Below are 25,505 nucleotides of genomic sequence, written 5' to 3'. Positions count from 1 at the left end.
AATTTGTTTCAAGTTGAAATCACTAGTCACTTTTGAAAATTTAGGCCCCTTTCTTCTCCCAGAAGGATAGCTCAATTATGTCATTAACAGCAGCTGATTTTGTGATATAACATCTACGTGGAAAAGACACTACTGGAGATGTAAGGCCATCAATATTTCCTCAGCAGAATAAATTCATCTATATCTTTACATACCACAGCATTCCAAATTCTTCACAATGCAGGTCTTCAGAACTGAGACGTTAAGTCAATATCCAGTCCTGGATGTGAAACTCATCTTCACAGTCCGTGGTCAAGCAACAATATTCAAAAGCTACCCTGGACATTTCTAATGGAAAGAAGTACAACTCCTCAAGTCTGGAAACATTCCCAGAAAGGAATAATTTATTCCATCAACTACTACATACTGTCTCAAAAATAGACACTTCAACAATTGATGGAAGCCTTTTATCAATGCTGCTGTATATAGGAAATATCAAAATTAATTACAACAATTAACATCACTTGAAGATGGTAGTTTTGTCAAAATTCCATGAACTTTCCTCCACAGTTCATACTTACAAGTAACCATCTCTCTCCCTTTTATTGTTCTTTAAAAATTCTGGAATTTAAGAAAAACAATAATCTTTACTTTTATTTATCATTTCCCACTTCTTGACAAAAATAAATTAAAATAATTTAAACTTTAACAAAAGATGCTATTTCAGTGCTTGGATAACCATTACGGCACTGTAGCGGGGTGGATACCCGCTCCTGCCCTGAGGGGTTTGGAACAGCCCTGGGAGAAGGCTGGGTCAGGGAAGCAGCTACTGGACTGATTGGGGAAGTAGCTGCATCTGGGCCACGCCCCAATCTGAGCCCATCTGGCCTGTATAAAGAGGCTGGGAGCCAGGAGCTCAGAGTCTTTCTCTGCACTCAGAGAGAGAGAGAAGGGCCTGGTTGCAGGGAGTAGAGACAGGGTACCTGAGTGGAGCAGGGCTGGGGAAAGGCTGAGGAGCTGGGGAGCTCCAGCCTGGATAGCCTCAGGCTGCGGCCTAGTATTAGGCCAAGGGGTACTGGGGGCTACAGAGGGCAACCCAGGTGTAGGCCAAGGCAACAGGTCCAAGCCCAACCTTGCCTGTGATGAGTGGCTGATACTGCAGTCTGCCCTTGGGCGTGGGGTTAGATGTAGGGTTACCATACATCCTCTTACCATATGTCCGTCTTTTTGGCAGTCAAACCCCCGTCCGGGGGGAATTGCCAAAAAGCCAAACATGTCCGGGAAAATGGTGGCTCTGCTCCTCCCCGACTCTTCGGCTCTGTTTAAGAACTGGGCTGCCCGAGCGCTACCGGCTTCGGGCAGCCCCCATGCCTCCAGGCCCTGCGCCCCCAGCCAGGCACTTCCCCTCCCGGGCTCCGGCGGCGCAGGATCCGGAGGCACGGGGGCTGCCCGAAGCTGGTAGCGCTCGGGCAGCCCGGCTCTTAAACAGAGCCGAAGAGTTGGGGAGGAGCAGAGCCGCCGCAGCTGGAGGCTCTGCTCCTCTTTGGCTCTGTTTAAGAGCCGGGCTGCCCGAGCGCTACCGGCTTCGGGCAGCCCTGTGCCTCCGGACCCTGCGCCGCCGGAGCCCGGGAGGGGAAGTGCCCGGCTGGGGGCACAGGGTCCGGAGGCATAGGGGCTGCCCAAAGCCCGAGTGCTACCAGCTTCACGGTTTGCCGGGCAGCCTCCAGACCCTGCGCCCCCGGCTGGGCGCTTCCCCTCCCGGGCTCCAGCTGTGCTGGGGAAGCGCCGGCCGGGGGCACAGGGTCTGGGGGCTGCCCGGCAAACCCTGAAGCCGGTAGCGCTGGGGCAGCCCTCTCCCCCTGTCTGGGAGTGGGAGGGAGGAGGGGCGGAGTTAGGGCGGGAAGGGGCGGAGTTGGGGTGGGGCTAGGGGTAGGGAAATGGGCGGGGCCAGGGCCCGTGGAGGGTCCTCTTTTTTTATTTATTAGATATGGTAACCCTAGTTAGATGGTGACTGGCAGTAGCCTTATTCTGAGGCGAGGTGGGGTTAGTGGGTGGGGGTTCCCCTGGGAGGGGAGACCCAGTGTGTGTGGGTATTGCCAGGGGGCAGCACCCAGAGCAAGGGGCACTGGGGTCCTGGGAGGGACACGGGGGCCAGTGCAGATGACAAGGCGGATCACCGGCCTGCAGAGGGTGCTCCAGGCTGGACAGAGCTGATTCCCCAGAGGCGTCACAGAGGTGAGTCCAACTCCTTACAGGCACCAAAATAAATAAATACATTTCAAATACATTTGGCATTCTCAAAAACTTCATATGGTATGAGTGCTTTGTTAAGTTTTTAGCTTTACCTTGATACTGCTTTAGCGTCATAGAGTTTAAGACCAGAAGACACCATCAGACCATCTAGTCTGACCTCCTATATTTCACAGGCCACCAACATGCGTACACTAAACCCAACAACCAAAATTAGATGAAAGTATTACAGCCCATTAGGCTCCAATCCTGGAAATATTTATGTATGAGCTTATTGTTATGCACATCAGTAATCACACTGAAGTTGATGGGACTACTCAAATACATAAGTATTTGTAGAACTGAGACCTTAATGTCCAAAGCAGTCAAAGCTAGCAGAAATCTTCCCACTTTTGTGACTTCTTTCTAGACTGTATTAATTCATAGTGCCATCATGTGTGTAGGAGGAGGAGCGAAGATAGTTTTCTTGCACTAAAGGAAAATCTGCTAAAGTGCAGAATAATGGGTGTAGGTTTGTGTTTTGCACTTATTGTTAAACAGTCCCATAAAAGCAGGCTTGAACCAACTGCATCAGTTTTACACTGAAATCTAATATGCAACAGTGGGACTTGGCTACATGGAAAGAAGTAAGTCAGAGATGGGCAAATCTCATAAAGTTCAGGGATTTGTTTTGAACAGATAAGAATTCAAAAAGTCTAGGTTTTCTGAACACACAAACTGTGAGTCCACAAAATGGGGCTGAAAGTTTTGTAAAAATAAGATATCTTACAAATTTCGTTTGAGCGAGAAATACTACAAGTGTAGCCTTGGTATGACCAAAAACATAGCCACTAGATATTGTATTAAGAAACAATTTACTGGCAGTTTTCAAATAGCCCCCTTTGGGTCCAGGGGTGGTTTTCAAATATATTATGGGCAATATTTTCAAAAGGTACAAATAACCATTCGACCTTTCTCTAGAGCCTTCAGTGAGAGTTGGGGTGCCCAAGGGATTTTCCTTTAAAAATCCTCATTTCTTCATAGTGGGACTGGATGACTTCAGGAGCATGTCTTCATTGCTGGATGACCTGTGTCTCAGAAGGCTGAGGAAGATCCTACAAAGCTTCTAAAGCTTTCAGGGGTAATTATGCCTCTTCTTCTGAGTCTCCACCTTTTTTGCCTGCTGTCTTTTCTTCCTGTGATCTTTCTTGATTTGCAACCCCAAAGTGGCCATGTGCTGTAATGCAACTTCTCTCCAGTGCTGTCCCGCAACTCTCCGGTAACCTCCTCCCCTGATGCCCTGATATGTCCTGATCCTTTCCATGCTCTCCAAGTCTCTCTTGGAAATGTGTGACTCATTTTCACCTCTATAAACCTGTAAATCCCGTCTGCCTCCCTTTGTCATGGACTTTCTCCATCTCTGTCTATGGGGAGGTTCTTTCTCTGTGTTGGCTATTTCTAAAGTGCACAAACTGCAGAGTAGTCAATGAGGAATTTCAGCTTGAGCCTCTTAACTCTGGTCCCCTGGAATCATGCCGCTGACTCCGCTAACTTTTCAGTCCTTGAGACAGCCTTTGAGCATCCCATGACAATTCTGAAAATATTGAACTTATCCCTTGACCATTCCCCGGATTTACAGAGTGTTCAAGTCATGGACTGCTCCCACAACCTAAGCATGACCGAGCACTAGCTTTCACATTTCTCATAATGCCCAGCTCTCACCTGAATCCTTACAGAGCCACACAAATGGTTATTTGCCCCTGAAATCACTTGTTTAAACTTATAGCTTGCCTGAATAAAAAACTTAGCTGAGCAAAGTCTGAGGAATGGGAGGTGAAAAGTTCACTCTGACATAATACTATTAAGGGAATATCTTCTTCCTAAAGACCTTTTGTAAAGCTAAATATTGGAGTCCTGGATGGGATAATATCAGAGCACATACAGATCTTCTAGTTCTTATATCTCCTGATTTATAGTCTGCCATAATATATCTTGGAATATATTGCTGTATACCTAGTCAATATTATTTGCTAATATACAAAGACTCCAATTTTATCAAATTCCCCTTATTGCTTGTCAGCCAGCATGTGGATATAAATCTTAATACTATTGATGCTAAGCCAATTCCACAACTTAGCATCTTTTGGGAGAGGTATCACAGAGAGAAGATAGTTGCTTGAGCCAAATCATTATTGACAAGAATTCCATGAGGCTAGCATGAACATCTATCATCTCAAAGAGCTATTCCTGATCTTCAGAATCACAGAATTGTATTCATTAGTGGTGAGAAGGCTTCTTAAGCAGAGCCAGTTAAAAATCAGAAAAATGAATGTAGTGAAACTTTTTAACATAATGGTTTCTTGTTTTACAGTTTTCAAAATTGACTTATTTTTGGTTCTTAGATGTTAAATTTGTTCATGAATAATTTAAAACAAAAAATCGTATAGAAAGTGTTTTTGAAACCATTATTGAAATGGTTATTGAATTTTGTTTTCATAATATTTTTGATAAATTGTCACAAAAATTTTGCACTGCCCTGAAAGCAGGGCTATACCTAAATGGCACAACTGAGTGAGTATGTTCTTGGACATCCCATACAGAATTTCTATTGCAGGTTGGATCTGAAAATATCAGACAAATGAACACAGTCCCGGCCTCATCCTTTAAAACAACATAACATCCTTGGAATTCCTCGTTGTTGTTTTTTTTTACTACTTATCCAGATAGAAGTTAAATCTGTCACTCTGTTCATTTCTACAGGGATTCAATAGCACTCTAAAGGGGGTATTTAATGCAGGAACAAAACTATATATTGATTTGATGACATGGGTACTTCATTCAGAGAAATGTGGGCTGTAATTTGAAGGGTCAATCAATCAAGAAAGTTGAAAAGATTGTTGCAAGATGGAAGGAAATCGATGCATAGAAACATTTTATGTTTCATACGTTAAACTATTCATGTTGCACCTCCCTGAATTGTGCTTGCTGTTGTGGAATTCTTTCTCCTCCAGAGTGTGACACCAGGACAAGTAATCATTTCTCAGTAAAGGGATGTGGGAATACTTTCTCCAGTAATAATTTGTACTGAAGTCAATGGGACTACTCCTGTGAGTAACAGCTCCACAGTGTGGGTTAAGGGGTTTACAGTCTTCCCCAAAGTACACAAACCAAAGTACAAAAGGACCCTCCCTCCATGAAGCAACTTTCTAGAAGTTTTAGTATTACCACATTCAAAGCAATATCAAAAGTAAAATGAAAAGACACGTAAACTCAGAGTCAGATCACCAAAATTTCCCCATTCCATAACAATCACGAAAAATACTGTACGAAATCGATGTCCATAAACTTTATATTGAAGGTCACATCAATGACCTGCAAGACAAAAGATCTTAATGGAACCAAGCATATGATGACTGTTTTTCACCTCTTCTGCACTCTTGATTTGACATGCAACTTGTAATAAAGTTAAAAGTTTAGCCATCTGTCAGCCAATTAGACTTGGAATTCTGACTAGCTGTAATTTCATTTATCAGTGACATCAAAGCCCTGTCTCTCCATGACAATAAACATAACAAATGTGTTGAGTGCAGAGCCCTCTGCAGTCTGTTGTTATTAGATTGGTGAAAATACAAATTCATTTCACAGTTGGCTGATTCCACTTTCTGATGCAGTAGGGACACTTTGGTAATACTTATATACTTTAGCAACTTAGCTCTAGGCATTTCAAAGAGTGAGTCTATATGCTCTGAGAAAGTAATAGAAGACAGGATCTCAATGATGCATAACTGGTTCCTTACCTGCTGTTGAGAATGGCACCTTATCAATATTCATAACATAGAAGCCGAAAGGCTGTATCGGGGTAGCCTTTGTTCAAATTCTATGAGATAAAATATGTGGGTTAGGATAGACTGAATGCAGTTTTCTCTCTTTTAATTTACTACTGAGTGTAGTCTTATGAGAGTGCTGGAGTATCATAGCAATGGCTTAAGCCAGGCATCATGAGGGCAGGCCTTGTGCCAGCTTTACCACTCTGCTCTTTGAAGACACCTACATCCTAATATTCAAAACTCCCTGCTTTCAAAGGTCTGGGTCCTTATGCAGCTCTGCCAATTCACCTCACCCCTGAGTTGCAACTTTCACACCCCATCACCCTTTCTTTTCCAGTCTCGAAGTCCTGTATATCTCTGCCAATGTTCTTCATGCTGATCTGTTATTCCTGTCATTTATATTCATGTGGCAGAGACTGCCAAGCATTCTGAATCATTCATTAAATGGCAAGTTGGTTATGTGATATGCAATAAAGGGAGTGGGGTAAGACCAAAAAACTCATTTACATTTAGGAGTTATAATAGGATTTGAACTCTGTTCTCCAGAGGAAAACATAATAAACCACTATACAACTAGCTTCCCCTATAGAAGGAGGAAAATGTAAACTGCTATAGCTATCAAATTCTATACCTATTATCACTACTCTTATTAGCTCACATTAGTTTTCTGTGATGTCTGTAATACCTGAATATAATAAAAAATGTAGATGGTCTTGCAGTCTGCTGGTTAGCATAGAGGAGTTGGAATCACCACTTCTAGTCTGATTCTCCTCTTTCAGGACATCACATTCTTGCATTGACTTCGGTGGAAGTTACTTATATCACTAGGCAGGAGCAAGAGGTAGAAGAAGCCCATGTAGTCTATTTAAATCTTTGCCACTGACTTTCTGTGTGAGTCTGGGGTAGGCCCTTGATGTCTGTATAGCTTCATTGTTAAGATGTGTATTACAACTCTTACCTGCACACAGAGGTGCTAGAGAGTTTATTTAGTGGGGTGGGGATGGGGGAGAGAGGGAAATAGCACTAACAATTACAGAGAAATAAGAAAAATACAGAGGTGCTAAGTGCACCATTAAGTCATATTCATCATGTCATAAAATAGTATTTTACCTTAGCTCTAAAGTACTTTAATATCCTTGTATTTCAAAGTCTATCTAAGTGCAGACTATGCAGGCTCAATTGTGACTTTAATATGACTAGTTTCAGAGTAACAGCCGTGTTAGTCTGTATCCGCAAAAAGAAGAACAGGAGTACTTGTGGCACCTTAGAGACTAACAAATTTATTAGAGCATAAGCTTTCGTGGACTACAGCCCACTGTGAAATTTGTTAGTCTCTAAGGTGCCACAAGTACTCCTGTTCTTCTTTTTAATATGACTGTGGTCGGGCAGCATGTTGTTCTGACTTGGAAACAGACTGGGAAGTATATTGAGATGCAGAGAGAGAGGGAGTGTCACGATTTGCCTCCTGGTCCCTGCTTGCCCCACACTGGGGACAAGCACCAGACCTATACCTGTGTGATGAGTTACCTCTGAGCGTGAGTCTGCTTTAGCCTGGTGAGTCACCCCTGAGTTTCCTCTGACCCTAAGACATCTTAAGCCTAACAATTCACCTCTGAGCCAGAAAGTGTGATGAGTCATCCCAGGCAATTTCCTGCAGGTCTTGTGATAGGCCCCATGCCATTCAACCAGGGGTCAGTCAATCCACATGCAAGGGACCATCCCTGTGATCCTGAAGTAGGTATATAGGCTTCTAAAAGATGCAGTCTCTCTCCAGTCTGCTCAATATCACTACTTGACCAGGAGCACACCCATTGACTGGTAGTTTTAATAGCCTGCCCTTCCTGCTCCTGCTTTACCCTGTTCCTGTTTCCATGTTAGCCTGCCGCTGTTCCACCCTGCATCGGCTCCTGCCTCAGCTGGCTGCCTGGTGATTCTGACAATCTGGCTCAGGTTATTTTCCCCAAGTGCATGAGTGTAGCTGCACTGGCCAGTGAGTTCCCTCCACTTGCTTCCCACTGGTACCCACATGTCATGTGTGGGCTGTGTAGCCCTTCAAAAGCAGCTCTCTTTCACATGGAGCTACTTACAGTGTAGATAATTGGCACAGGGAAATAAAGGGGTACTGGACCTCTTTGCAGGTGTGCAGTATTAGGCTAAAATCCGGTCTTAAAGTATTCATTGATGTTATTGATTCAGTTTCATTAGTGTGAGGTAAAAACTTATGGGATGTAGTATTAAAGGGAATCATCTCCCTCCCAGTCCCCTCCCCCCCCCCAAAAAAGATAAAAAGATTATATCAAAAGAGGATGAAAGGACAAAGTGAAAATTAATGGATCAAAGAATAAAAATTAAGGTACTGCAACAAAGAGATGATAATTTGTGTGAGCTGACTGGCCATTTATATCTTTATTTATCCCATGATCATGTAAAGGCTCCTTTGCTTCATTATATTGCAAAATATATCGTGAGTGTAGTCACTCATGGTCAGACTTCTGCAATTAAAAAAATAATAGTGAGGACATTTATAAAATAAAGACAGCTGTACTTTCAGTGGTTAGCCAGCAATGTACTAGTATCATGTAACTCTGTTCTGAATTCATTCATATTCCATTAAAAGCGCTGCCTATGTCCTCTTTCACTTCATTATAGAGTTTGAAAAGTCATTGAATATTTGCATCTTGATTCTATTTGATCACAAAAGCATTTTTTACATATCCCTGCCTCGTTGCACCCTGTCATGATTTAAAGGGAATGCATTATCTTGTAATTATATATTTTAAAATAATAACATAGAATCAACTTTTGTTGTGTTTACTCATAGGGAAAAATCCTGGCTCCATTGCTATAAATGGCAAATTTATATTGACTTCAGTGGGGCCTAAATGTCATAGAATCATAGAAGATTAGGGTTGGAAGAGTCCTCAGGAGGTCATCTACTCCAACCCCCTGCTCAAAGCAGGACCAACCCCAACTAAATCATCCCAGGCCTTTGTTAGGATGTAGATATTCAGGCCTGTCTGCAAAGGCCTATACTTTAAGAATTTAGGTGTATTCTTATCACTTAGCTAGTTATAGAGGTATAAAAGAGAGAATCAAAATCACTGTCTGTCTGTGTAAGGGCCTTCTCTTACTGTGACAGTCTGAGGCCTTTTTCTTAGGCTAAGCCTTTGGCTACACAGCAAAAGCAGTCATAAACTGGAAAGTGTATGGTCACATCCTTACATTCCAAACTAGTCACATTGAAATACGGTGATATTGAGCTGTTAGGAATACAATCCTGTCCTGATATTCCTATCACCTCCAGAGAAAGGGAAGAGCCTAGAAGATGTAAAAGGAAACTTAGTTTGATAGCATCCTGCCTGGCAAGAACTTACTTATCAATAGCTGGGATGTGAAATCCCATTTCCGTATTGTTCTATCACTGTAGTCTCCACTTCCCTATTGTTTGTCTGTATAATCTTTGTCTGGTTCTGTGATTGTTTCGGTCTGCTGTATAATTAATTTTGTTGGGTGTAAACCAATTAAGGTGGTGGGATATAATTGGTTAAATAATCATGTTACAATATGTTAGGATTGGTTAGTTAAATTTCAGTAAAATGATTGGTTAAGGTATAGCTAAGCAGAACTCAAGTTTTACTATATAGTCTGCAGTCAATCAGGAAGTAAGGGGGGAATGGGAACAGGGAATGGAGGTGGGGGAATTAGAATCATGTTTCACTAAGGGGGGGGGATTTGAACGGGGAATGGGAACAGGGACACAGGCAAGGCTCTGTGGTGTCAGAGCTGGGAAGGGGGACACTGAGGAAGGAAACTGGAATCATGCTTGCTGGAAGTTCACCCCAATAAACATTGAATTGTTTGCACCTTCGGACTTCGGATATTGTTGCTCTCTGCTCATGCGAGAAGGACCAGGGAAGTGAGACGGTGAAGGAATAAGCCCCCTAACAGGCTTTGTCAAGCCAGGCCTTAAAAACCTCTAAGGATGGAGATTCCACCAGCTCCCTAGGTAACCCATTCCAGTGCTTTGCCACCCTCCTAGTGAAATAGTTTTTCCTAATATCCAACCTAGACCTCCCCCACTGCATCTTGAGACCATTCCTCTTTGTTCTGTCATCTGCCACCACTGAGAACAGCCAAGCTGTTCCAATTTGGAACCCCCCTTCAGTTAGTTGAAGGCTACTATCAAATCTCCCCTCACTCTTCTTTTCTGCAGATTAAATAACCCCAGTTCCCTCAGCCTCTCCTCATAAGTCATGTGTTCCAGCCCCCTAATCATTTTTGTTGTCTTCCGCTGGACTCTTTCCAATTTGTCCACATCCTTTCTGTAGTGGGGAGCCCAAATCTGGTCGTAATACTCCAGATATGGCCTCACCAGTGCCAAATAAAGGGGAATAATCGCTTCCCTCGATCTGCTTGCAGTGCTCCTACTAATGCAGCCCAATATGTCATTAGCCTTCTTGGCAACAAGGGCACACTGTTGACTCATATCCAGCTTCTCATCCACTGTAATCCCCAGGTCTTTTTCTGCAGAACTGCTGCTTAGCCAGTTGGTCCCCAGCTTTTAGATTTCAACACTTTAGGATAACAGATAGTTTAAGTGTGTTTGTGTGTTTGTGTGTGTGTGTGGTGGGGGGAGCTCAGTATTATTTGCATCTTTTAAGACCTAGTGATTAGCACTGGGAAAATCAGGAACAATCGTGGTTGATAGGTTAAAATAATACTGAGCTACAATTTAAAGAATGATTATTCTAAATCCTTGGCTTCCCACTTCACTGCATATAAGTTATGACCTCTGTGTCTCTTTTTTTGAAGTCCCAAAGTCCCTGAACATGCATGCCTCCAGAGTTGAAAAAGGATGGCATCAAGGTATATTTAAAAAAAATAATTCCCATTATCAATTTTTTTTAAAATTGAGCAGCCAAGAAGCATTGGCTTCATCTTGCTGTGGAATTTTTTAAAAAGTATTTTAGTAGAGCAGCTGGCTGGCTGACTGAAGAAAGCAGTAATGGAATGTAGAACTTTTCCACCATTGAAATCCAGTGGGTGTCTTCGCACTGACTTTAGTGGCCTTTGGGTCAGACTCTGAATCTCTGAGCCTTCAAAGAACCCTACGTAGGAGGATCCTGGCCACCACACAACCCCAATGGATTCAGTGGGACACTTACCACAATTGCAGTTGGCACCACTGTTGACTGCCGCAAGAGGAAAGCCTCTATTGAAAGGCAATGAAGACTGAACTGTGGGTGTTTCACCATTTGAGGTTATCCTAACAAGTCATATTTAGCAAGACTCGTAGGAAAACTTGGGAAGCTGCCTGTACAATGAATGGGGGGATTCCATCTCTAGACCTGCCAATCTAGGACAAAAAAGCACCTTTTTTGTGATCCATTGTCAACTGGGAGTCAGTAGCAAATTGATCAAATTCTGGAGTGAAAGACTGCTGGAAATGTTATTCTGTTAATATCCTGTGATTATCCCCATATTCTTCTAAAATAGACTAGAATCAAAATGTAGCATGGGCTTTAGTATACAGGCTACACTCACCAATACCCCAAAAGGAGAAAAGGGCAAGAAGAACTCTAAATCTAGAAAGTAGAAACATTGCTGATTTATTCTCTGATGCAAGTGTACATTATACACATCTAGCGTTGCATGATTTATACTTTTACTTGAGTCATTTTCTTCTCATAAGAACACTTTATTGGTGAGCTTGGATCGGTCTTGTAGCATTTGAGATTAGTTGTCATGGAAACGCAAAGCTCAGTGATTTTTTCAATAGTGCTGATTGGTTAGAAAAAATATTTTGACACCATGTTATTTTCATCTTGGAAACTTGGTTAAAAAACATCTTAACGTTGTTGTATAAAGTCAAAAGCATAACACAGGAGAGGCAGTCATTTAACACAGCTGTCATGATAATATATTACCTACTTACTGCAGTTTTAAAAATAGATTATTGGTGCTATGAAATCGGATAACTGAGTAACATCTACCACTGCCATTGGTGCACTTTCAACAAAACAAAATGACGTCCTTATTCTGAGCAAAGAACTATCTGCGCCATTTTTATAGCCTGCATTTTCTGCAATATTCATCTTCCACGTTCCAAGTTAAAACAGATTTAAGAGAAATGTTCTCTTTCAATTTCCTTTTTTCTGAGATTCGCTAATCTAAACCTTTGTTTCCTTAGTACCTTTGCTTTATTGCTACATGTTAGAAATATAAAATAATTTTATTTACACCCTTCTCGTCAAAATGCAGCCAGGCTTTATAACATGAATGTGTCACTGAATTTGCATATTTACTATGAGTGATTGTGCATATTATTCCATTTTCTTCTTTTGCTCTTTAATATTTAGGGCTAATGTACATAAGCATATCTCCATTGTCTTTAATGGAGTCATATTGACTTACAGTAGCTGGAGATCTGGGGACCAGACCTCACTTGGTATAAATCGTCTTAGCTCCATTGAAGTCAAGGTCTTTAGTCTTTGGGCTGTACATTTTTGTGCTATCTTTGGAGGGAGTGAAGAGAAAGTGAAATTTGTGGAAAGGTATGAGGGAGTGGTTGGAGTTCATTTCAATATATTCTTGATAGCAACAATGACCTTAATCCTGCCTATCTTAATCATGGAAATACAGATACAGATAAAATACAAAGCTTTGATATAGTGTTTCCCCCCCTGTTGATCTTATAGCACTTTATAAAGTAAGGTCATTGTACGGATGGGAAAAACTGAAAGATAGCATCTGTGAAGTGACTTGCCCAAGGTCGGGGTAGAGCTGGTAATAGAGCTCCAATACCTTATCCACTTGACCATACTGCCTCCTATGCTGAAATCAGTGGAACAATTGGCATAAGAGTTACAGGATTTTTCACATTCTGTTTATCTGGAACCTTGATTCTTCCCAGGAAACAACAGCAGGATGCTCAGATACTGTGGCATTGGGGACCATATGGTAGTCGTCCATTGTACAGCAGCTTCCCCACTGCTGCCTAAGGGCTATTCTGCAGTCTACAATAACTATAGTACAAAGTTCTATGCCCTCAGCCCTCCTACCCTTGGGATGCACCTGCTCTGTAGGCTTTTAGAGGAGCAGCATAGATCCATTAGTTGTATGTTACTCGTGCACCAGGGAAATTCTCCCTGGGGCTGTTGAGGCTTCTTTACAGACTTTATATGCTGCTAGAGCAGTATGTGGGAGACAGAAGTGGAGGATCAGAATCTAGCCCTGAATATGAAAAATACAGACACATTATTAAGGACATGGCCATATACAAGTAAACTTAGTATATTGGTAGTGAGAGAGGGCGGGGGAGTGCCGGCATGTTTGTACCCTCATGATACCCCAAAGGATCTACTTTAGGAGGTGTTCCCTGATGTGGAAAGCTAAGTTAATATTAGATAGGAGTCCATCAATTTTCCTGTTAAAGAGTTTCCATTTATAGGAGGAAGGGGCAATATTTTAGGTATGGATACAAATTTGCTTAATTATCTGTAAAACTGGTATAACTGAAAAATACACATCACTTGCTATACAAGCCCATCTCAGGTTGACCATTATGTTGATCTGATATACCCCTCACAATTTGCCTTTCACCCATGGCATGTTATTAATGCACTGGCTTGTAACATAAAGGATTGCCAAGTTTGGAAATCTTTGTTCCATCATAAGAAGTCCTTTGAGGTTTTCTGCTGATTTTTGTGATTTTTGGCATGTTCTGATGTATAATTATATGTCTAACATTTTGAAACCAACAGTATTTGGCTCTTTGTTAAATTTAGTTAAACAATGCAGAAATTCAGATGAGGTAATAAAAGCCCTTAGAAGGTCCTGATCTAGCCAAATAATATACATTACTTACCATTTATACAGTGCCAAATAGGTACGTGGTACTCTACAGAAAAGTGAAAGATGTGATCCCTACCCAGAAGACCTTAGTCTCAGTTTAAACATCGGTGGACGGGGGGATGTGAGTGGACGGGGGGATGTATGAGGGTTACGATGTAGCATACGCAACTTGGGTTGGGAGTCAGGGTGTTAATAGGAAAACTAACTACCAGCAAGGTGTCTGGTGAATCAGCTCAATCTTCATCCCCCCTTTCTCTTGACACATGCAGAGACATGCACACTTTAACCCAGGGATCGGCAACGTTCGGCATGCTCGCCCGTGCCGCTTCTCGCCGCCCCCATTGGCCCAGGATGGCGAACCATGGCCAGTGGGGGCCGCGATTGGCCGAACCTGCCGCGTCAGCAGGTAAATAAAACTGGCCCGGCCCGCCAGGGTGCTTACCCTGGCGAGCAGCGTGCCGAACATTGCCGACCCCTGCTTTAACTTTAACTATATCAGTAATATGTCCACTGTTTTGGGATTCAGATTCAGTCCTCATATAAATGGCTGCAAATCCCATTCATTTTCAGAGGTGCTGCACCTGCTTCTTACCCCAGGTCTGTATTTTGTCCCATAAGGAAACAGTGCTTCTTGCTGCTACATATGTATAAATGGACTGTTCGTTGCTAAAGGTCATGAAAGCTTTTGCATGAGAGACCTGTTCTATTTTCTAATAAAGGGTGTATGTGTAGTTATAATAAAGCATGAACACTGTGCTCAAGAAAACTGCTCTGGTAGATGAAATCCGATATTTATCCACAGACCAGGCAGCTTTCCTCAACTCTATCTTGGAGGGAGCACGTGTAGGGTCAGAGTGAGGGCTAGTTATCACAGTTGCTAAGTCTGATGCATTCTGATTCCCATTGATATGTGAATGATCTAACAAGGACAGAAAACAATGGCCATTTAGTTCATTTTGAATAATATAGTATGAAAGGGAAAAGGGATTTTATGAAAAACTAGGATTTGGTAATCTTCTAATGAGAAAAACAGAAGATAGCAACCAGCCCTTTTATTGCACAAATATAGCAGTAATAACACTTAAATGCATAAGCCACTGGTTTCTCTTCTACAGTACACACTTTATAAAAAAGAAAATCTAGGAGCACGTGGACAGCAGTTCGCTGAAGAGATTTCTTAAGATGATTTCTTCATGCAAACTCTTATTCTAAAAAAAATTGGATTTACAAATACAAATTATTGTGCTAAAAGAGGGACAAGATGGATGAGGTAATATCTTTTATTGCACCAACTTCTGTTGGTGAGAGAGACAAGCTTTTGAGTTTACACAGAGCAATTCTTCAGGTGACCTGTTGGTCCAATAAAAGGTATTACCTCACCCATCTTGTGTCTCTAATATACTGGAATTGACACGGTTACAACACTGCATATTATTCTAAAATACTATCAGAACTACACAATCTTCCCAGTTGCATATTGAGCTATGCTGATCATTAACTATGTCTTACCTACAAAATTATGCATTAGAGAAATAGTGTGTGCTATATCAGTGCTTCTCAAAATTGGGCCGCTGCTTGTTCAGGGAAAGCCCCTGGCGGTCAGGGCCGGTTTGTTTACCTGCTTCATCTGCAGGTTCGGCCGATCGTGGCTCCCACTGGCGTGGTTCACCACTCCAGGCCAATGGGGGCTGCGGGAAAGGCGGCCAGCCCATCCCTCTGCCCGCGCCGCTTCCCGCAGCCCCCATTGGCCTGGAGTGGCAACCCATGGCCAGTGGGAGCCGCAATCGGCCGAACCTGTGGACGCGGCAGATAAACAAACTGGCCTGGACCACCAGGGGCTTTCCCTGAATAAGTGGTGGACTGGCTTTGAGAAGCACTGTGCTACATGATATGAATGCTTGAGTCTACAAATTCAAGTGATCAAAAAAATTGAGGCACCTTTTAAAGGCTGAATGAATAATAAGGAAATATCCTACTTCTAAGGAGCTTTATGGTGCTTGACTACATGTTTGAGTTAGTAAATCATTAGACATTATGGAGGTAATGTGTTTGAAACGACAGGGAAAAAGAAAGAAAGCATCATAGCTGAACTAACAATTATGTAGGTCTAATAATTGAAGCAGTGGTAGTGGTGGAGCAATACTATGGGAAATAGCCAATGCAGAAAAAGGGGAAAGTTTATTTGTTAAAGAAACGTAAAATACCTCTTAATAGTTGATTATAGGCTTCAACACTAAACCATCTGGAAAGTGTATCTCCCACAGAAGCTATAATCATTTGTGCAATGTTTGACTTTATAACTTCTCTTTTTGCTCCATTTTAATTATTTTTCTCCTTGTCTTTATTGCGTTCTCTGCCTGCGGTTTGTAATCTGCTGTGAAATTTTCTGCTCAACATCATGGAGATCTCCCTGGAAATTGTCTCCAGTCTAAAATAAAGTAGATTTTTCTGTCTCTAAAAGCCATTTTTGAGTGAAAATTGAGTGCATGGTCATGCAAAAACAACTATTTTTGGAGCAACAAACAACAAAATTTCATGAGCTTTTCCCCAAATGTGACTTCTTCAAACACTGAAATGAAGTCAAGTATCTAAAATGTTAAGGCACAGCCCTAAAGAAAAATGTGTCATCCTAAAAATTTACATGACAACAAAGTGTGAAGTGGCATGCTAGGAATATGATCATGCAGTCCTGGATTTCTGTCACAGCTAAAACCCCAGTTAAATTCAGAGGGAATTCTGGATGCACAAGGAATGCAGGATCAAGCAGAAATATTGAAATGTAAATATATGTAGCAATAGCATGGAACACACTAATACTTCTAGCAAAGTGATCTGGCTCCTCTCTAACTGTGCTCTCTCTCAGGAATGCCACAGTATGACAGTTTCTCTCTAATAGATACCTTTAATATCAAAACATAGGCCAATGTTTCCTAGAGAGCCACATATCTAATTTTTGGGGCTAGATGTTCAGATGGTTTAAATTAGCCTCGCTCCACTGAAGTCAAAACTGCTACAGATTTACATCAGCTGAGGAGCTAACTCTGGATGTTTTTAGTCTCCAATCCATCCCACAAAGTGAAGCCCTTGGCACTAAGAGTTAAAAGTGAGCCAGATTTATTATAATTTAGCTGTAGTTCTAGAATTGCCTGGTTTTCAAGGTTCCACCTTTTAAAGTCTCAACTGCCAGTTTTGACAGTCTCATATGTCATTATGGCAAACAGCATAGATATGAATATATTTTTTCTGCTACTCTGTATATGGCTAATTCACTTTCCCACTAATTTTGATGATTAAAGCACAGCAATTAGAATTCACATCCGTGCTTTCCTGCTTGGTTTCCTATTCCCTCAAATTCAAAAATTGTGTGTAATTCTTATCATTAAAAAGCAAGCCAACAAACAACCCCCTCTCCCCAAAAACAAACAGCAAGAATGTAATTAGAGCTTGGTGCCATAATTGAAAGGTGTAATGGAATCACAGTAGATGGCATAGTGTTTCTGCTCTGCAGGCTGACATACGAGACTGCCAAATCAGAAAGTTTAAGTAAGGGCTCTGTAGATAGCCTCTGAAACAATAAATAGTAGATAATAAGACTACCTTGATTCATTGTGGTTGAAGTTAACCCTTCTGCAGAGAATCAGGACAAGGCCTATGCACTGCTTAAATTCAAGTCCTCAAAATAACGTATAAGTGGGACTTAATTTGAGTGGCAGATAGCCTTTTTGATGGCTGTCTGCACAGGTGTGAATCTTGCCTTCTGTAACTAGAATGCCTTAGGTAAATCACTGTGTTCCTTTCATAATGAGCATCGGGGTGGCAATTATTTGCTATGAATAAATATGTCTGAGGTTGCATGAATGTTACAGTGAATAATAAGGAACAATGGCAATAATCACTCCCAGTATGGTATTTAGAAACAAGCCAAGCTGTTTCATCAAAATTCATGTTGCTTGAGAAGCTTGTCTTGCTCTGGGAGTCACAGATCGGTCATTAACTTAGTACACTCAAAAGCAGTCAGTGCTGTGAGGAAGGATGGTCTAATGGCAGGGTGCTAGGCTGAGGCTCAGGATCCTTGGGTTCACTTCTCTGCTCCATCAGAGACCCTCTGTGTAACCTAGGGCAAGCTGTTTAGGGCTTGTCTACACACACAGTTATTCCACATGGCCAACTGGTGAATGGCATCCTGGAGCACTGTAGATTTACACCCCAGCTGGCCACACCCTTACTCCTTGTTTGGATATGCCCCTAGTCTTTCTGTGCCTCAGTTCCTCACCTGTAAAATGAGGATACTAATATTTTCCTGCCTCTCAGAGACATTGTCAAGTAATAAGGTAAAGGGAGCTATATAAATACCACAGATAGCTAAGCAGGTGAACATTTCCACAAGTACCATTCTTTAAACGTGATATGTTGGGAGTGGCATTGCAAAATTATTTAATAATCATACTTTGACGTAATTGTAGATGGTCTTAGACTCAACACATGTTGGATGCTTTGTGAGGTGACCCATGAGACCCATGAACTACTTACTGGCCAGTTGGAATCCTTGTGTGTCATGAGAAATAACACAAGTCCAGTGTTTCCAGCCCCTCTGCTTTTATCTTGCTATTAAGCGTGTAGGTTATTTGGGGGATTTAAATGAACACATGCAATTAACAAGTATTTCAGCACCACCACAAAGTCAGGTGATATTTTCCAATGCTCCTTTTCATTTATCTAGGAAGCATAATAATAAAAACAATTAATAAATGCCTATCTCGTAGGCCTTGTCTACATTGGTGGTGGTATGCGTAGCTCCATGCCGCAACGAAATGCAAGCTGCATCCATACTGTGGTGTGTAGCTACATGTGACAGTGAAAAGCTCTGGCAGAAGTGAGGCAGCGGGGAAGGCTCCAGCAGCTCCCTGCAGCCAGAGCCCTTCCTTACTGCTTCTTCCCGCCAGAGCCTTTCCTTGCTGCTGGAGTCTTCCACTATGGCAGGGAAAGGCTCTAGCAGCAGGACACTACACAGCTAAAAATAGCAGTGTAGATGGGGGAGGCAGTGCTTGGGTGTATAGGGAGCTATGTAGGGTATATACCTTAGAGTTCTGGCATGTCTCTAATCACCTAAGCAGTGCCTCACCATCTACACTGCTATTTTTAGCTGTGTAGTGCCCTGCTGCCGGAGCCTTTCCCTGCCTTAGTGGAAGACTCCAGCAGCAAGGATCTATGCACAGGGATAACTGAGTATGGAAAATACGAGGTTCTGTTCTCTTGTCACTTTAGGAAAAAAACATCTGAAAATCAGTGTGGGTGGGCCATACTGATATCTTTGTACTCTGTAGACATTTGTATTGGGAAATCTGACATTAATGAGGTTTTCAATATTTTTTTAGATTCACTATTTGCCGGGACTAGTTATATGTATTATATTCTCCCTTACATGGGATATTCCTTTGTATGGGACAGGAAACCCTATGAGTTCCAGCTCATGGAATTTTCCACATAGTATTTTCCATTGGAGGAGGCAGCTGGAGAACGACTGTCTCCCAGTGGAACAGGCAGGGGTTTGGCCCATTAGACCAATGGAATCTGGGAGTCCTAGAAGCTCAGTGTCTCTGCATGGACATCCTGTTGATCCTCCACTTTCTCTGGCAACGCACTCATTCAGGAATCATACTGACATATCCTTGTGCCCTTAGTGGATGCAGAGTAGCAGCCACAGAAGGGATGACCAAGTGTTAATATTTCCAACATAACTGCCAAGGATTCAACAGAGGAACATCCTTTTGGTGTGTCTGCTCTTTCTCTCCCCACAGCAATCCAGTGGATCCTCTACTCCCACAGAGGAGCTGTAATGGAAGAGCTGCTTTGGGACTCCAAAGACAGTGGTACTCTGAGGGTCTCCTGTCCTCTACACAAGAATTCCCTCTTCTACTACTCCAGCTCTAGGATTGTGTTGGAACCCCATTACCCAGGACACACCTGTTCATTAATGGTTGTTAATGAACATTTGTTAATAAATGTCTGTCTCTCTACGGGCGCATATGGATTTTTAAAAGGAGGGTGAAAGAGGACAATAGGGACCTTAGTTTGTGATGCATTTCCAGCTGCCACCTAAAATGTATTGAACTGTCTGTTATATGCTTCTGAGCCCTTGCTTTCCATCAGACACAGGCCTGGTTATTATTTTTAATAACAACTCTCTGTATTGGTAGGGTGCTTTTCCTCCAAGAATCTCAAGGTCCTTTACAAACAACGGTTACTTCTTCCAACTCCCAATTAGTACATGCCTCCCTCAGAGTGGGATTGGGAAAATTAACTAAAATACTTTGAGATTGTTCTGTGCAGATAAGGGGCTATGTAAGTGCAAAGTATTATCATTCTTAATTAAAAAAAAAATTACAGATGGAAAAATTGAGTCAAGATTTGCCCAGGTCTATGCGGTGATTCATTGGCAGAGCAAGAAACAACATATAGGGACTGGATTCTCATTCTCTTTCCTTCCCCTTAAGCTGCTTTTGAACTCTCTATTTCAGGATTGTGCAGATTCATGTCAGGCCCCTCATGTAAGTTAAAAGAAGAACAGGAGTACTTGTGGCACCTTCGGATGCATCCGAAGAAGTGGGCTGTAGTCCACGAAAGTTTATGCTCTAATAAATTTGTTAGTCTCTAAGGTGCCACAAGTACTCCTGTTCTTCTTTTTGCGGATACAGACTAACACGGCTGCTACTCTAAAACCTGTCATGTAAGTTAGAGCAGTTTCAGTGTTGTTCTAATCACTCTGTGGGAAACCAAGAATAGTCATAATGCAGCGCACACCCCTAGTGTAGAACCTTATTCCATCTATATGCTAGCCAGGGAGAACCCATGTTCAGAGGGTATTCTCAAGTGGATGTTTCTGTCCACTTTAAGGCCTCTTTACCCTGCCAAAGTAGTAAAAGAATCTTGGTGTAATTGAGAATCAAGCCCCAGAAATCTTCACCCTAAAGCCCTAGTCTGCTACCACATACAGATATATTTGTTCCAAAAGCACCGTCTGCTGCAGGGCAAACCATATCAATAGCTTTATGCTGCAGACTGGATCTTGCAGTACTCCTGATAACACAGAATGTCTGACAATACTGCAAAGTACCTGCAATTAAATAAAATGTAAAATCCAAATTGACCTGTGCCTGCCTCCCTTATCACAACAGTCCATCAAAACATAGTAAATACAATGGAGTAATGGAAAATCCACTTACCTTTTTGTGTGCTGTCTCTTTTAGAAGTGCAGTAATGTGTGTGAAATACCTAAGGAAGGCTTTTAGAGTACAGTCACTTGGTTGCCTTTATGCAAGCAATTTGCAAAGCTCATCTCAGAAATCAAACTTTCTAGGCAGAAGCTCTCTGAATGTGATACTGAAAAGAAGAAGAAAAAATAATCTAAGTTTTGCAAATGTTCCAAATCGTCTTTTTGTAAAAGCCACTTTAAAAAAAAAAAAAAAAAAACTCTCCCCAATAAACGTTTTCAGCTGTCAAGGAACAGTGACATCCAGTGGAAGGTTAGATTAATCACAAGTGTATATATCTGGAAACTCTAGAATGTAGTCAATAATATTTTCCCCCCTCTCTTACTGAGAGATAAGATGATCTTAGTCCCACACATTGCTGTGAATTATTACTGCCATCCACCAGTGTTTCTTATGGTATGCAGCTACTAAAGGTCAGAGGAACATGGTGCATAAAATTGCCTACTCCCATAAAATAATATGCACCACCAGCATGACTGGCAATCTTACCTGAATCAAATCATGGATGGGTATTGAGTAGTCAGTAGTTTTCAATTCACCTGCAGTTGTAATTAACCTGTGTGATCTCTACTGAGCATAATGCCAGTAATGACAAAACAGATTAAGATGCCTTCCAGATTTTGTTAGGATTACTTGCATCTTCGGTGTACAAGAGGTTTGGCCATACATGGGGAGCCTTGTTTTTAGTGCCTTAGAATATATTGTGCTAGAATTTCAAAAGGGTTGGCAGCTGCACAGTATTTTGTACATCGCTTCTGATTAACATGCAGGCCACATCCTGAGCACTGCAATTCCCCTTGACTCTGATGGAATCGCTTTGAACCTCTCAGGACTTAGCCCAAAAATAATACTTGACACTGATGGTATGTTTTTTAATTGAATATGAGGACATTGAATATGAGCATTGTGTAACTAATTCAAATCACCCATCTCCCTCAATTTCTTTCTGCCACCTTCAACCCTATTGCCTCTCCATCTATCCTTCCATCCTATCCATTTACCAATTCTTCTCTTCCACATTAATATTCACCCATTTCCACTCCTTTTCCTATTAGCCTATTATCTCCTACTTTCCCGTCACCCTACCCTAGCCCCCAGAATATATTTAAAATTAGAACAGAAAAAAATGGACTTAGCTGCCCTTCACTCAGATCATTCTGCTTCTGTGTTGTATAACTTACCCTCCCATCTTTGTCTGTTTTGTCTATTTTGACTAGAAGCTCTTAGGACAGGAGTCTGCATCCATATCTCTGTTTGTTCTGCACCTATTTCAATGGGGCTGCAATCCTCACTGGGCCTTTGGGCACTACCTTAGTACAAATAACACTGCTGTACAGCCAAAATGCTTCTGAAATAAATGTAGTCAAACTTTACTAATTCTGGGTCACTGAGAACGAAAATGATGCTTAAAATTGTTGATTGGCTCTAGTTTTCAAGATATGCTATTGGGTCAGTATATACGACCCTTGACTTGGGAATGGCGGAGGATAAGTGAGTTATAAAGGGAAGGGATCTCAATTTAAATCAGAAATGACTAAAATACATCTTTGACTGGATCTATGAATAAATCTATGACTGGGTTTGGATAGTACTTGCTTTTTAGGGAAAACAATGAATGATGCAATCTGAAGCTGGTATTGCCTCATACATGATATGAATTGCATCATGTTATTCCTAGAAGTCATAGATGATGCAATCATACTGAAGCTTACATCACTCTGCTGAACAAATTGCCCTATATCAGCTCTAGAAATCATGCAGTGTCATGCTCTCTTATTTGTCAGTGTTTGATTTTGCAAAGGGACACATTTCTGTTTAGCCAAAGTGAGCAGAGATGCCTCGTACTTGTGTGAATAGTGCAGATAACTTCTGCTATGTTTGTGGTGAAGTGACTTTTGCATCACAAAAGCGCAGTATAACCACTATGGTTAAAAGTATCAGAGGGGTAGCCGTGTTAGTCTGAATCTGTAAAAAGCAACAGAGGGTCCTGTGGCACCTTTGAGACTAACAGAAGTACTGGGAGCATAAGCTTTCGTGGGTGAGAACCTCACTTCTTCAGATGCCCTGAAGAAGTGAGGTTCTCACCCACGAAAGCTTATGCTCCCAGTACTTCTGTTAGTCTCAAAGGTGCCACAGGACCCTCTGTCACTATGGTTAAGAAAGCCTATCACCTTTATTTTGGCTGCAAAATTGGAGATCAGGACAAGAGATGGGCCCCACACATATGCTGCAACACTTGTGCAACAAATCTTCGCCAGTGGTTGAACAGGAAAAGGAAATCTATGCGTTTTGCAGTGCCAATGATTTGTAGAGAGCCAACAGATCATACCAGCAATTGTTACTTCTGCATGGTGGCTCCAGTTGGGAAAGGTGTGTCAAAGAAGAAAAAGTGGACTGTGCATTATCCAAACATTCCATCAGCTATATGTCCAGTACCCCACGGAGAAGGACTGCCGGTTCCTGATGCACCAGAATCATTCTCACTTGAGTCAGACGAGGAAGAGGAAGAGGATGAAACTTCTGGTTCTGAACCATCATTGTCACAGGACCCACATTTTCTCCCATCCTTCTCCTCTGAACCACACCTCATAACACAAGGGGAACTGAATGACCTTGTCAGGGATTTGGAACTACCCAAGAGTAAGGCAGAGCTGTTGGGCTCCAGACTACAGCAGTGGAATCTCCTGGCAGGTGATGTTAGGGTTTCCATGTTCCGTGACCGTCAAAAGGATCTTGTCCCATTCTTCTTCCTGGAAGGTGATCTTGTAGCCTGCAACAACATCGATGGTGTGATGGCAGCCCTCAACATCGTTCATGATCCAGATGAGTGGAGACTGTTCATTGATTCATCGAAGACGAGTCTTAAAGCTGTTTTACTGCATAATGGCAATGTTTTGCCATCAATTCCAGTTGGTCATGCAGTCCATATGAAGGAAACCTATGACAACATGAAACAACTTTTGAGGTGCATAAACTATGACCAACATCAGTGGCAGCTTTGTGGCGATTTGAAGGTTGTTGCTCTCTTGCTTGGTCTGCAGACTGGATACACAAAGTACTGCTGTTTTCTCTGCGAATGGGATAGTCGTGCAAGACATTCCCACTACATCAAGAAAGATTGGCCACTTCGACGAGCCTGGGAGGAAAAGCGTTCAGCATCCACCACTTGTTGAATCAAGGAAGATTTTGTTACCACCCTTACACATCAAGCTGGGTCTGATGAAGAAATTTGTCAAGGCCATTGACAAAATACAAGCAGCTTTCAAGTACCTCCATGGAAAATTTCCAAGGTTAAGTGAAGCTAAGATAAAGGAAGGTGTCTTTGTTGGTCCTCAGATTCGTGAACTTCTTCGAGATGATGCATTTGACCATGCAGTGTGTGGCAAGGAAAAGACTGCATGGAAAGCCTTCCAGTTAGTGGCAATAAATTTTCTCAGAAACAACAAGGTAGACAACTATAGGTTGTTGGTGGAAAACCTCCTCAAGGCATACAAAAGCCTTGGTTGCAACATGTCACTAAAGAGAAATTTTTTGCACTCTCATCTAGATTTTTTTCCACCGAACTGCGGAGCAGTGAGCAACGAGCATGGCGAGTGATTTCACCAGGACATTGCAACAATGGAGAAATGCTATCAGGGCAAATGGAGCCCATCAATGCTTGCAGACTATTGCTGGACAGTGACAAGAGATGCTCCATTTAATGAATACAAGAGACAAGCCAAGAAGCGCCGAGTAGACACTGAATAGGACTAAACTATGTACAGAATAGTTTTTTGCCTTTTGTTTCATACTAAATTTTATTTATATAACCCTTTTGCTGATTTTTAAAGTGTTACATAAACAGGACAGGTGAAATATTATCATGTAAAGCAACCATAAACACATAAAAAGACCTAGGTTTACAATTTATGATTAAAACTCTACTATCTACACAATATACACAGACATAAAATGTAAAAACTTAAATATCTTAGAAACAGTAGCCAATCAGTTGTTTTAATTATCATATTTGAATTCAGCACATCCAAATACATAATAAATACCACATTTTATCTCTGAAGCAGACGACTTCTCAAAAATTGTAGACCAGTGTAATAAAATCATCATTAATAATAACATCACCTTGATGAGACAGACAAGTTTATACCCATTTTACAAATGGATAAACTGCATCACAGAGAAGATAAAGCCCAATTTTTTATTCCTGGCCACTGATTTGAAGTGCTTAAGAGGAAGCAGGTTCAGCCTGATTTTTTTAAGTGCTAAGGCACCCATAACTTCACATGAAATGAAAAAGAATGTGAGTTCTCAACAGTTTTGATCATCAGGCTCAAGACATCTCAAG

General features: G+C 41.7%; 1 long non-coding RNA gene across 1 annotated transcript; it reads right to left on the bottom strand.

Moving 5' to 3' along the window:
- Positions 1-515: 515 nt before the first annotated feature.
- On the bottom strand, positions 516-21,230 carry LOC128842798 (uncharacterized). The gene is made up of 3 exons (XR_008446121.1): positions 21,113-21,230; positions 6,006-6,085; positions 516-600 (listed from the first exon to the last, which is right to left on the bottom strand). It is a non-coding gene; the product is annotated as an uncharacterized LOC128842798 (long non-coding RNA).
- Positions 21,231-25,505: the final 4,275 nt, after the last annotated feature.

Source organism: Malaclemys terrapin, chromosome 9 (genome assembly GCF_027887155.1).
Source record: "Malaclemys terrapin pileata isolate rMalTer1 chromosome 9, rMalTer1.hap1, whole genome shotgun sequence".
Classification (NCBI taxonomy): Eukaryota; Metazoa; Chordata; order Testudines; family Emydidae; genus Malaclemys; species Malaclemys terrapin.
The sequence above is the reverse complement of the archived record's forward strand: the minus strand, read 5'-3'. Positions and strand labels throughout refer to the sequence as shown.